This window comes from Penaeus monodon, chromosome 11 (assembly GCF_015228065.2).
Source record: "Penaeus monodon isolate SGIC_2016 chromosome 11, NSTDA_Pmon_1, whole genome shotgun sequence".
Taxonomy (NCBI): domain Eukaryota; kingdom Metazoa; phylum Arthropoda; class Malacostraca; order Decapoda; family Penaeidae; genus Penaeus; species Penaeus monodon.
In genome coordinates this window covers 50593818-50608817 of record NC_051396.1, presented here as the reverse complement: position 1 = coordinate 50608817, position 15000 = coordinate 50593818, and the positions used below count along the sequence as shown (strand labels likewise).

At 26.9% G+C, this 15000-nt stretch overlaps 1 protein-coding gene and 1 long non-coding RNA gene across 2 annotated transcripts in view; one reads left to right on the top strand and one right to left on the bottom strand.

The window, feature by feature from the left end:
* Positions 1 to 161, bottom strand: part of LOC119579063 — a 1225-nt gene extending 1064 nt beyond the window's left edge. The window contains exon 1 of the long non-coding RNA XR_005229243.1: positions 56 to 161. This is a non-coding gene — a long non-coding RNA (uncharacterized LOC119579063). The remainder of the gene's footprint in view (positions 1 to 55) is intronic.
* The window catches only part of LOC119578623 (lon protease homolog 2, peroxisomal-like), a 110405-nt gene that overhangs the window by 83504 nt on the left and 11901 nt on the right, over positions 1 to 15000 (top strand). The window lies entirely within an intron of this gene.

The following is a 15000-nucleotide window of genomic DNA, read 5'->3' as shown; positions in this document are numbered from 1 at the left end:
TTAAGAAAACCCAATAAATCCTATGAAAATAATAACCAATTATGCCATTACGTACATTATCTGGCTCCTTTGTCACGACTCCAATAACCGTGCTTGTCAGCTGACTGCCTGTCATCAAACGTGATCGCACCAGGTTTATGCTAAAAGAATTTGTATTGTTGTTAAAAAGATTACTGGTAATAAGGACATTAGTTTTTAAAACCTTCTATATTACGGCATAAAATATATTTGATATATGAAATCAAATATTTATTGAGAACATTATCATAATTTGCAAGTTGGTGCTGAATAAATCACCACAAATTACAATGTATGAATACTACCAATGAATAAAGTGTTGCTGTGAAATTTACAATACCAATGCACTAAAACACTAGTACATGATAATTTATAAATAAAAATAACTTTATGAAAATATTTCAGCCAGGAAAACAGATGCCTATAATGATATATATATCAATGGAAATACTAGAAGTATATTCATAAAATATAAAACCTATTACAATTGAAATGTGTTTCATTTATCTATAAATGAGACAAATTTTATACAACTTCCCATTATGCCTGTATGCTAGAATGATATTATTACTGTCAAATTTAACAAAGCAAATAAAAAGATAATATGGTTAATTACAAGTTAATGATATTGTGCAAACTATGTACTACCTCCTTTAAAACATATTTTATATGTGAGCCTTCAGTTTAAGCGAGACTACTCTATATGTACTTTTCATGGCAATATTAACATTTGATTTCCATTTTTCAAAAATCTAATGAAAAAAATTATTTGACTTAAGATCATACAAACTTAGCAACAGTATGGTTACATTTTTTTATAAATCTAATATACCCTAACTTACAGCCAAAATTTAGTCCATGATACTGTACATTTATTAAAAGAATTTCATATATCTAAACACATCAGCTGTATAACTAATTAATAATAAAGAGTATCCTGTACTACTGGCCTGATTACATAATTCATTTGATTATGTAATTCATAATTAATCACAATCCGTTACATATATGTTTCACTTATATACATGAGATCAACTCATTATTTATGAACATTAACTGTCTTACTTCCTTATTCCTAAGCAGATAAGCCCAAAAATCGAAAAACAAAAAAATCTAAGACATCAATCCGTTCCGAGACCGAAAAATCCATTTAGAAATTAGATATTTTTACATAACTCGCACATCTAAACCAACAATAAAAACATACCCTACCTCTTCACCGGGGTTACAGGTATCCTGAATTGATCCAGGAAGCAGGACACCATTGTAACGATTAAAAAAGGTAGTTTTTTGGGAAGGGTGATGTTGGTGTTTGGAGACATCGCGAACAGCTGACTGCTATCAACAACACCACTGTGTCCGAATGTTCGAACGAGTGACTTGGACTTTGACCGCGTCGGAAGGGGTGTGAAACGTATACTGCTACTACTATTACTATTACTACTACTTTTACTACTATTATACTACTACTATTACTACTGCTACTACTACTGCTACTACTACTACTGCTACTACTACTACTACTACTGCTACTACTAATGCTACTACTACTGCTCCCTACTAATACTACTACTGCTACTACTACTACTGCTACTACTGTACTACTTCTGCTACTACTACTACTCTACTACTAAACTACTAATACTACTACTGCTACTGCTGCTGCTACTGCGACTACTACAAACTACTACTACTACTACTGCTACTGCTGCTACTACTACGACTACTCTATTTACTACACCACTACTACTGCTACTACTAATACTACTAATACTATACTGCTACTACTAATACTATACTGATACTACTACTACAAACTACTGCTGCTGCTACTGCTACGACTACTAATACTAATATTTGCTGCTGCTACTACTACTATACACTTTTACTACTACTTCTATTTATTACTACTACTACTGCTATTACAAATACTACTATTTATATGATTTTTATTACTGCCATTATTATTAACACTATTATCATCATTATGAGACTATTTAATGATGATGATATTATTATCATAATGATAGTGTTGTAATGATAGCGTTGGTGGTGGTGGTGTTTGATGATGACGATGACGATGACGATGACGATGATGATGAGGGATGATGATGATGATGATGATGATGATGATGATGATGATGGTGGTGGTAGTGGTGGTGAGAGGGATGATGATGATGATGATGATGATGATGATGATGAGGGATGATGATGATGATGATGATGAGATGATGATGATGATGATGATGATGATGATGTTTGCAAACAACAAAATACAATGACAATAATAATACAACAGTAATAATGATAAGGATAATAATGAAAATAATACAAAAATTATAATAATATCAATAAAACGTGAATAAAATTGATAGTAATAACACTACTGCTACTACGATGCTAATAACAATAATAATGATAAAAAACACTAGCAACAACAACAACAACAAAATAACAATAATGATAATATAATAATAATAATAATAATAATAATAATAATAATAATAACGATAGTAGTAATACTAATGGTAAATAATAAAAATGATGAATATCATTATTCTTACTACTGTCATTATTATTTTTTTCTATTACTATCATTATCATTATCATCCTTTCATTGCTATTATTGTTATTATTATGATGATGTTTATTTTTGTTATTATTACGATGATGAATTATTGTTATTATTATCATCATTGTCATCATACCACCAAAGGTGTAAAAAGCATGTCAAAACACAGCTAAGAAAGAAAGTGAAGTTTGAAAAGCATCATTAGGCGCCGATCTTTTGAACTTATCAAGAGTCGGAGAAGTTACAATCTCTAAAGGGCGATCTATTCCAAAGCTTACAAAATGACAGCAAAATTGTATCTAGAAAACTGAGATGTATACATTGACTTGCATTAATGTCATTGAACTGAGGGTCCTAGAACTTCTGGCCCCCTCTTGCAGGATGACAAAAATCGGGTAAAAAACGTATAGAGGGGATGGTGAATTATCGGTTTCAATTTTGTATAAGAATGAAGAGCCCCAGTATCCTGCAATGTTCAATGTCCAAAAATTAAGCCAGACAGGAGATATTTAAATAGAGATAAAAAAAAAAACGATCAAGCAGTTTTAACTGTGTTTCTCCAGAACATAACCACACAGGAGAACAATACTCAAAATGAGAAAGTATGCAAGAAAAAAAGGGCATTCGCGAGTAATGTTATCATCTTCATAAATCTCCTTGCACTTGCGAATGATGCCTGACTTAGATGAAACTGCCCGGGCCATATCCTAATTTGCAATTCAATGTAAACTTTGAATCAAGGGTTGCACCAAGAGCTTCAGTTTATCCGCTGAAGTGATTAAGACTCCATTAATCAGCGGACTTGGATGCTGAGGCATCTACGCCCAAGGCTGACTCATAACTATTTTCCTGGGACTTGTAGGTTTTAAAACATCATCCCCCAACCGAGAGCACCACGTTTGAATTATAATCAGGTCTACAGTGAGACTATTACCTACTATTTGCCTAGTTGCTGGAGAAGGCATACCAGCATAGAGGGAAAGTATCATCGCATATGCCAACATTTTATTAGTAATAATACCGGGCCACATATCGCTTGCATATAAAATGAAGAGCAAAGGGCCAAGAACACTACCTGGGGAAACCCCCAGAAGACACATGGGAATGGACACGCTGCTCTCTACAAGTTAAAATTTTAAAACTTTCCCAAACTGAAATTGACTTTATTGTTATCATTATTTATATTTTTATAGCTATTATTATCATTAGGAATATTACTTTTATTATTATCATTACTATTATTATTATTGATATCATTTATTATCATTATTTATTATTATTATTATTATTATTATTATTATTATTGTTTTTATTATAATTATCAAAATTTTCATTATCATAATCGTTATCATCGTTATTATTATCTTTACTAATACTATTATTTTTATTATCATTATCTTTATTATTGTATTATAATGATTATTTTTATTATTGTTATTGTATTATTGTTATTTTTATTATTACTATTAATATTATTATTATTATTATTTATTATTATTATAATTATTAACATATTTTTTTATCTTTAAATTTACATTACTTACTGTTTTATTATTATCATTATTATTATTATTATTATTACTAATTATTATTATCATTACTTTTATTTTTATTATTGTTATTTATTATTATATTATTATTATATTTTTATATTGTTATATTATTATATTATTATTATTATTATTATTATTATTATTATTATTAAAACTATTAACATAAAATAATATTATTGTTATTAATCATTTTGACTTTAGAAAATAGCAATGATACTGATTGTAATAATGATATTAATATTAATAATGATAGTATAATAATAATAACAATAATAATAACAATAATAATAAAATAATAATAAAATAATAATAATAAAATAATAATAATAATATAATAGTAATAGTAATAATAATAATAATGATAATAATAATAAATAATAATAATAATTAATAATAAAAAATTAATATAATAGCAATGATAAAAAGATAATGATGACAATAATAATAACAATAATAATTAGATAAATAGCGATAGGATGGTAATGTTTAAATAATGATAATAACGAAAATGATTATAATAATATAATGAGAAAACAATATTGCAATAATAATGATAACAAAAAAACACTAATAATATTTAAATAAAGATGCAACATATTGCATTATTGTAGGTTAACAATTTATCAGTACTAATTCACACAAATGTTCAACGGCATTAAATTATGATTTAAAAACGGCATTTTAACTTTTTTTTCCTCAGATCACTTTTATCTTCAAAACCCTGACCTTATCCCCGACATGTAGAAAAAAAATTAAAAAAGATTAAAAAAAAAGAGAACTTTATCCCTTCGCTAGTACAGTGTTGTCGTCATGAGAGTATTTTTTTTTTCGAGACAGAAGATTGATGATATAATATAATTGTATGATATGATATAATGCAATTTTATAATAACAATAATAGAATACAGTTGTATGATAATATAATATAATAATATGACATTAGTGTTTAAAGGGACATTATCCTGTTATCGCATTTGGTTTCATTACTGGCAAAAACCTTATCAAAATCATCACTAGAAAAATTTTTATCATTATCAGCATCTTTATCTTTATTTTTACCAATATCATAATCTTTCTGATATCATTATTATCAGCTTTGATCTCAGGTCATTAGGCATTTGCGTTAAAAAAAAAATCCCATAATTATTTTTTATATCATTTGATTTTGATAATTAAAATTGTTATTATCATCTTTATTACCACGTCATCACCGTTTCCCATTATTAGGTGTCAGAACTATAATCAATATCATCATCACCATTATTATCATTACTATAATTATTATTGTTTTTTGTTGTGATATTTGATAATAATAATAAAAATAATGATAATAAAAATTTAAAATTTTAATAATAATAATAATTAAAATAATAAATAACAATAATAAATAAATAATAATAATAATAATAATAATAATAATAATAATAATGATAATAATGTTATTATTATTATTATCATTAATATTGTTATTATTGTTATTGCTATTATTATTTTTATTATTATTGTTATTATATTTATTATTATCATTATCATTTTCATTATTCTTATTTTTACTATCATCATTATAAACCATTGTTATTGTTATCATTATCATTATCATCATAACCATTATTATCATTATCAGTATCACTATTATCATTATTATTAACATTATTGTTAATATCATTATCATTATTGGTTTCATCATCATTATTATTATTATTCTTTTTATTATTATTACTATAATTATCATTATCATCGCCATTATCAATATCATTATCATCATAATCATAATTATCATTATTATTGTTAACATTATTACCATTATTATCATTATTATTATCATTATCATGATTATTTTTTATTGTTATCATCATATAGTAATCATAATGGTAATAATGATAATAATGATAATGAAAATGATAATTATGATTATGGTGATAATGCTGATAATAATGATAACGATAACAATGATAAAGATTATTTTGTCAACGTTTATAGGCATAGCTGGCAAAATTATCATAATGAATATCATTACCATAATCATTGTCATAGAAAATAATACAGTATTTCAGTCCTATACATATCATCATTACCCAACATCACCCCTCTGTATCATACTCATAATGTCAACAAAGATTAAGGAAAATTAAACAGAGTGTTATGCTTGGCGACAAGGCCTCAAGTAGAAAAGTCAGGGGAGTCAGCGTGATTGCGCAACATTGAACGCGCAAGGTCGAACTTCTCCATTTTCTTGCCAGTCAGCCGTGGCCGGAGTCGGCAAGTGGATACGTACGTAAGTCAATTTCTTTTTCGGGTTTTATTCATATTTTGGTGTCGTTTCTTTTTTGGGGGTTTGTTGGTTTTCTCTCTTTTCTTTTTTCAACTTATTTTTTTGTAGTTTGTATAATGATTAATAGGGTGAGTGAAGTTTTTTGTTGTTGTGTGTTCGGGAGGGTGTGTTGGTAAGGGTATGTGGAGTGTTCGGGTATAGGTCGAAGCCAAAGCCGAAGTGAATTATTTGCTAGCAGAGAGTGTTTGAATACATTATTTTAAATCTGATTAAATCTCATTATCGAGTTTATGTATTTAGATTTATTTATTGTCTAGACCGAAAAAATAATCGAGGAAGATAACAGAATAATGAACCATACTAACTGCTTGTAAGCATTTTCACAATCTGTATGCATGCGGAAAATCCGCGATATATATTTTTCTGGGAGATCTTATATACATATATTTATCCTGTCATACAGACACGTGTTCGAACATTAACTCTTTTATCTTGAACATATTTCATCTGAGATAAATCGCCAGTCTGCGATAATACGGTCATTTGTATAAAAAAAAAAATATGTTGATGCTTAAGATGTTTTATGTGTTTGTTCATTTAATTATAAAATATTTCCATTGATCTCTGTTATATTTGAGAATATTATTAGTCATTGTAGAAAATCAGTAAGTTATGCTTGATTTATTTATATGTATTTCCCTTTTATGCATCATATATTTTTTTATACACTCACTCCCTCATGTAGCATCTATACTGGGTGTAATATATCTTCTTCTTTTTCTTTTCTTTTTTTATTTAACAACAGTGACTAACATCCCCTTAATATGAGAACTTTATGCCTCGTAATTTTTCATATTCACTCTCTCATCTACCACAAATATTTATTTATTCATTTAGATCAGTCATCTTTTTCAGCAAAAAAAACATGCACAAAAATGCCCAGTGTTGGCGGGGTATGCGTGCCGGATCTGCGAAGGAGAGGGGAGAAACGTTGTTTGATAAAGAAGAATTGACGCACCTGATAGGGACGGCGGAAGAGAGAAGAAAAGAAGAACGGAGAGGGAATTCGGTTGGTATGACTTTATTGAGTCTGGTCTTTTTTCTTTCCCCCGCTTTTTTTTTTCTTTTATCTCTGTTTCTCTCTCTCTCTCTCACTGTCTCCCTCTGTTTCTCTCTGTCGCTGTCATTCTCTCTATCTATCTATCTAACTATCTCTCTGTCTCTCTGCCTTTTCTCTCTTTTCTCTCTCTCTCTCTCCCCTCTCTCTCCTCTCTCCCCTCTCTCTCTGTCTCTCTCTCTCTCTCTCTCTCTCTCTCTCTCTCTCTCTCTCTCTCTCTCTCTCTCTCTCTCTCTCTTCTCTCCCCTCTCTCTCTCTCTCTCTGTGTGTCTCTCTTTCTGTCTGTCTCTGTCACTCTCTCTCCCCTCTCTCTCTCTCTCTCCCCTCTCTCTCTCTCTTTTTCTCTCTCTATAATAAAATATATATTATATATATAATATATAATATATATAGATATATATATAATATATATATTATTTTATGTACACACACACACACACATACACAAACACATATACATATATATATATATATATAATATATATATATATATATATATATATATATATAATTTATAAAAATTATATATAATATGTTATGTATATGTATCTGTATAGTTGTATGTGTGTATGTATATATGTAATATAATACAATATTAAATATTAAGATATATATATAATATAATATAATATAAATATATATATATTATATAATATATTATTTATATATATATTTATAATTTTATATATATATTAGTATATGTGTTTTGTATTTGTGTGTGTACTATAATATTATTATATATATATATATTATATAAATATATATTATATATATATATATTTATTTTATAATTATATATATTATAATATATATATATATATATATATATATATACAAATAATATATATATTATATTATATATATATATATTTTATATATATTATGAGAGGAAAGAAATAAGGAAGAGGAAAGAAAGAAAAGAAGTCACCAGAAAAAGAACACACGAGAGAGAATAATGAAAATAAGAGAGAGAGAAGAAGATGAAATGAAAAGAAAATCGAAAAGATGGAAAAGGGAGGCAGAAGAAACAGGGAGAGAAAAGGAAAGGGGGGGGGTGTGCGGGAGGGGGGGTGGGGGGGGGGGGGGGGGGAGGGAAAAAAAGGATAAAAAAATAATAAAAATAAATAAAAGGGGGGGGGGGGGGGGGGGGGGGGGGGGGGGGGGAGAAATAATAAAAATAATAAAAAAAAAAAAAAGAAACATAAAATAAAAACAAATGAAGAAAAAAAAACAGGAAAGAAAAAACTAATAAAGTTGGTTTTGGGGTTTTTTGTTTTTTTGGTTACGGGTTGGTTTAAATTATTATTTACAAAAATTTTCTCCTTTTTTTAATGGAATAGAAAATGGATTTTTTTTTTTTTTGTTGCTGTTGTTTTTGTGTGGGTGTGTTTGTTTATTTTGTGGTAATAAGATAATATTAAAATATAGAATAAAGTATATAAGGAGTTAGATCATGTTTTTAAATAAAAAAAGAAGAAAAAAGAAGGGAAAATATATATAAAGTATAGTTGTTGGGGGGTGGTGTTAAAATTTGTGTGGGGTAACTTGTCTTTTAAATGATAAAGTGAATAAATGAATAACGGAAATAAATAAGATAAATTAATGTTTTTTGTTTGGGCTTTGGGGGGTTGGTTTTTTTTTGAAAAAATAAAATCTAAGATAATATTTTTTTTATAAAATGAGTAATTATGAGATGGATTATCTAGATAAATATGTAAGATAAAAAGAAGTGAAACATTGTTGTATGAAGGATAAATTATGTATATAAGATATCAGAAAAAATATATAGGATTTTACCACAACAAAAAAAACACAACAAAACAACGACCCGAAAAAACCAGACAAAAAAAAACAAAACATAAAACTGATAATGAGAATTAATCAGATTAAAATAATGTATAAAACATTTCTACAAAAATCACCGGCTTGACCACCCTATACCCAAACACCCACAACCCACCAACACACCCCCCGAAACACACAAAAAAAAAACTTCACTATATTAATCAATATACAAATAAAAAAAAAAGTGAAAAAAAGAAAAGAGAGAAAAAAACCAACAAACCCCAAAAAAGAAAAACACACCAAAATAGAATAAAAGAAAAAGAAATATTACTAATAAGTATCATTGCATGAGATGATAAGGGGAAAATGAGAAGAAGTTTATTGGTAACCAACCCCGTGACCCACCACACCCCCAACACAAACCACCAACCAAACTGTTGAAATTTTGATATATAAGAGGGGTGATTTTAATATTTATAATGTATATAAATACTGTAATTATTATGACAATGATTATGGGAATATATATATGATAATTTGACTATCATAAAACACAAAAAATCCACACACCACAAAACACAACACACCAAAATCATAATTATATTTTATATATTATTATATTAATAATTATATTTTATATGAATACACAAAACAAAAAACAAAAATAAAAAAAAAAAAAAAGAAAACACACAAAATTTATAATTATTTTTTGATTTAATTAATTTTAGATTTTATTATGATAAATGGCGATTTATTTTAAAGATTAAGTATTAGTAATTTTAATAAAAATAACTTTTAATTAATAATCTTAAAATATATAAAAATAATATAATAATAATAATAATAAAATAATAATAATAATAATATAATATAATAATAATGATTAATAATTAAATAATGATAATAATAATAACACAACAATAATAATTAATATGATGAAAACAATAATGATAATGATATAACAATAAAGAATAATAATATAAAATATATATTAAATATAAAATTATATATAATAAATATAAAATAACAATGTTTTAATATATAGTAGAATAAAATAATAAAATGATAATGATAATAATAATAATAATAATAATAATAATAATAATAATAATAATAGCAATAACAATAATAATAATAATAATGATAATAATAATAATAATAACATTATTATCATTATTATTATTATTATTATTATTATTATTATTATTATTATTATTATTGTTATTATTATTATTATTATTATTATTATTATTATTATTATTATCATTATTATTATTATTATTATCAAATATCACAACAACAACAATAATAATGATAGTAATGATAATAATGGTGATGATGATATTGATTATAGTTCTGACACCTAATAATGGGAAACGGTGATGACTGTGGTAATAATGATGATAATAACAATTTTAAATTATCAAAATCAAAATGATATAAAAAATAATTATGCATTTTTTTTTTAACGCAAATGCCATAATGACCTGAGATCAAAGCTGATAATAATGATATCAGAAAGATTAGTGATATTGGTAAAAATAATGATAAAAGATGCTGATAATGATAAAAATATTCTAGTGATGATTTTGATAAGGTTTTTGCCAGTAATGAAACCAAATGCGATAACAGGGATAATGTCTATAATCACTAATGTCATATTATTATATTATATTATCATACAACTGTATTCTATTATTGTTATTATAAAATTGCATTATATCATATCATACAATTATATTATATCATCAATCTTCTGTCTCGAAAAAAAAAATACTCTCATGACGACAACACTGTACTAGCGAGAGGGTATAAAGTTCTCTTTTTTTTTAAATCTTTTATCTAGATATTTTTTTTTCTACATGTCGGGAGATAAGAGTCAGTGATTAGAGAGATAAAACGTGATGCTGGAGGAAAAAAAAAAGTTAAAAATGGCCGTATTAAAATCATAATTTAATGCGCGTTGAAACAATGTTGTGTGAATTAGTGACTGATAAATTGTGATAAACCAGTACAATAAATGCAATGATGTTGCATCTTTATTTAAACTATTATTAGTGTTATTGATGTTATCATTATTATTGCAATATTGTTTTCATCATTATAATTATTATAATCATTTTCGTTATTATCATTATTATCATTACCATCCTAATCGCTATTTATCTAATTATTATTGTTATTATTATTGATCATCATTATCATTTTTATCATTGCTATTATTATTATTATTATTATTATTATTATTATTGTTATTATTATTGTTATTATTATTATTACTATCATTATTAATATTAATATCATTATTACAATCAGTATCATTGCTATTTTTCTAAAGTCAAAATGATAATAACAATAATAATTATGATGTTAATAGTAATAATAATAATAATAATAATAATAATAATAATAATAATAATAATAATAATAATAACAATAATAACAGTAATAATAATAATAATAATAATAATAATAACAATAATAATAATAACAGTAATGATAATAATAATTAGTAATAATAATAATAATAATAATAATAATAATAATAATAATAACGATGATAACGATTATGATAATGATAATTATGATAATTATAATAATAATAATAATAATAATAATAATAATAATAATAATAATAATAATAATGATAATAATAATGATATCAATAATAATAATAGTAATGATAATAATAATAGTAATATTCCTAATGATAATAATAGCTATAACAATATAAATAATGATAACAATAATGTCAATTTCAGTGGTAAAGTTTTAAATATTTTAACTTGTAGAGAGCAGCGTGTCCATTCCCATGTGTCTTCTGGGGTTCCTCAGGGTAGTGTTCTTGGCCCTTTGCTCTTCATTTTATATGCAAGCGATATGTGGCCCGGTATTATTACTAATAAAATGTTGGCATATGCTGATGATACTTCTCTCTATGCTGGTATGCCTTCTCCAGCAACTAGGCAAATAGTAGGTAATAGTCTCACTGTAGACCTGATTATAATTCAATCGTGGTGCTCTCGGTGGGGTATGATGTTAAATCCTACGAAGTCGAGGAAAATAGTTATGAGTCAGCCTTGGGCGTAGATGCCTCAGCATCCAAGTCCGCTGATTAATGGAGTCTTAATCACTTCAGCGGATAAACTGAAGCTCTTGGGTGCAACCCTTGATTCAAAGTTTACATTGAATTGCAAATTAGGAATATGGCCCGGGCAGTTTCATCTAAGTCAGGCATCATTCGCAAGTGCAAGGAGATTTATGAAGATGATAACATTACTCGCGAATGCTTCTTTTCTTGCATACTTTCTCATTTTGAGTATTGTTCTCCTGTGTGGTTATGTTCTGGAGAATCACAGTTAAAACTGCTTGATCGTTTTTTTTTTTATCTCTATTAAGTATCTCCTGTCTGGCTTAATTTTGGACATTGAACATTGCAGGATACTGGGGCTCTTCATTCTTATACAAGATTGAAACCGATAATTCACATCCCCTCTATACGTTTTTACCAGATTTTTGTCATCCTGCAAGAGGTGCCAGAAGTTCTAGGACCCTCAGTTCAATGACATTTAAATGCAAGTCAATCGTATACATCTCAGTTTTCTAGATACAATTTTGCTGTCATTCTGTAAGCTTTGGAATAGATCGCCTTCAGAGATTGTAACTTCTCCGACTCTTGATAAGTTCAAAAGATCGGCGCCTAATGATGCTTTTCAAACTTCACTTTCTTTCTTAGCTGTGTTTTGACATGCTTTTGACACCTTTGGTGGTATGATGACAATGATGATAATAATAACAATAATAATCATCATCGTAATAATAACAATAATAATCATCATCATAATAATAACAATAATAGCAATGAAAAGGATGATAATGATAATGATAGTAATAGAAAAAAATAATAATGACAGTAGTAAGAATAATGATATTCATCATTTTTATTATTACCATTAGTATTACTACTATCGTTATTATTATTATTATTATTATTATTATTATTATTATTATTATCATTATTGTTATTTTGTTGTTGTTGTTGTTGCTAGTGTTATTATCATTATTATTGTTATTAGCAGTCGTAGTAGCAGTAGTGTTATTACTATCAATTTTATTCACGTTTTATTGATATTATTATAATTTTTGTATTATTTTCATTATTATTATCATTATTACTGTTGTTATTATTATTGTTATTGATATTTTGTTGTTTGCATCATCATCATCATCATCATCATCATCATCATCATCATCATCATCATCATCATCATCATCATCATCGTCATCGTCATCGTCATCGTCATCATCATCACCACCACCACCAACGCTATCATTACAACACTATCATTATGATAATAATATCATCATCATTAAATAGTCTCATAATGATGATAATAGTGTTAATAATAATGGCAGTAATAAAAATCATATAAATAGTAGTAGTAGTAGTATCAGTAGTAGTATTAGTAGTAGCAGTAGTAGTATTAGTAGTATTAGTAGTAGCAGTAGTAGTGGTAGTAGTAGTAGTAGTCGTAGTAGTAGCAGTAGTAGTAGTAGTAGTAGTAGTAGTAGTAGTAGTAGTAGCAGTAGTAGTAGTAGTAGTAGCAGTAGTAGTAGCAGTAGTAGTAGTAGCAGTAGTAGTAGCAGTAGTAGTAGTAGTCGTGGCAGTAGCAGTAGTAGTAGTAGTAGAAGCAGTAGTAGTAATAGTAGTAGTAATAGTAGTAATAGTAATAGTAGTAGTAGTAATAGTAGTAGTAGTAATAGTAGTAATAGTAGTAGTAATAGTAATAGTAGTAGCAGTAGTACGTTTCACAACCACCTTCCGACGCGGTCAAAGTCCAAGTCACTCGTCGAACATTCGGACACAGTGTTGTTGTTGATAGCAGTCAGCTGTTCGCGATGTCTCCAAACACCAACATCACCCTTCCCAAAAAACTACCTTTATTAATCGTTTACAATGGTGTCCTGCTTCCTGGATCAACTATCAGGATACCTGTAACCACGGTGAAGAGGTAGGGTATGTTTGATTGTTGGTTTAGATGTGCGAGTTATGTAAAAATATCTAATTTCTAAATGGATTTTTCGGTCTCGGAACGGATTGATGTCTTAGATTTTTTTGTTTTTCGATTTTTGGGCTTATCTGCTTAGGAATAAGGAAGTAAGACAGTTAATGTTCATAAATAATGAGTTGATCTCATGTATATAAGTGAAACATATATGTAACGGATTGTGATTAATTATGAATTACATAATCAAATGAATTATGTAATCAGGCCAGTAGTACAGGATACTCTTTATTATTAATTAGTTATACAGCTGATGTGTTTAGATATATGAAATTCTTTTAATAAATGTACAGTATCATGGACTAAATTTTGGCTGTAAGTTAGGGTATATTAGATTTATAAAAAAATATGTAACCATACTGTTGCTAAGTTTGTATGATCTTAAGTCAAATAATTTTTTTCATTAGATTTTTGAAAAATGGAAATCAAATGTTAATATTGCCATGAAAAGTACATATAGAGTAGTCTCGCTTAAACTGAAGGCTCACATATAAAATATGTTTTAAAGGAGGTAGTACATAGTTTGCACAATATCATTAACTTGTAATTAACCATATTATCTTTTTATTTGCTTTGTTAAATTTGACAGTAATAATATCATTCTAGCATACAGGCAT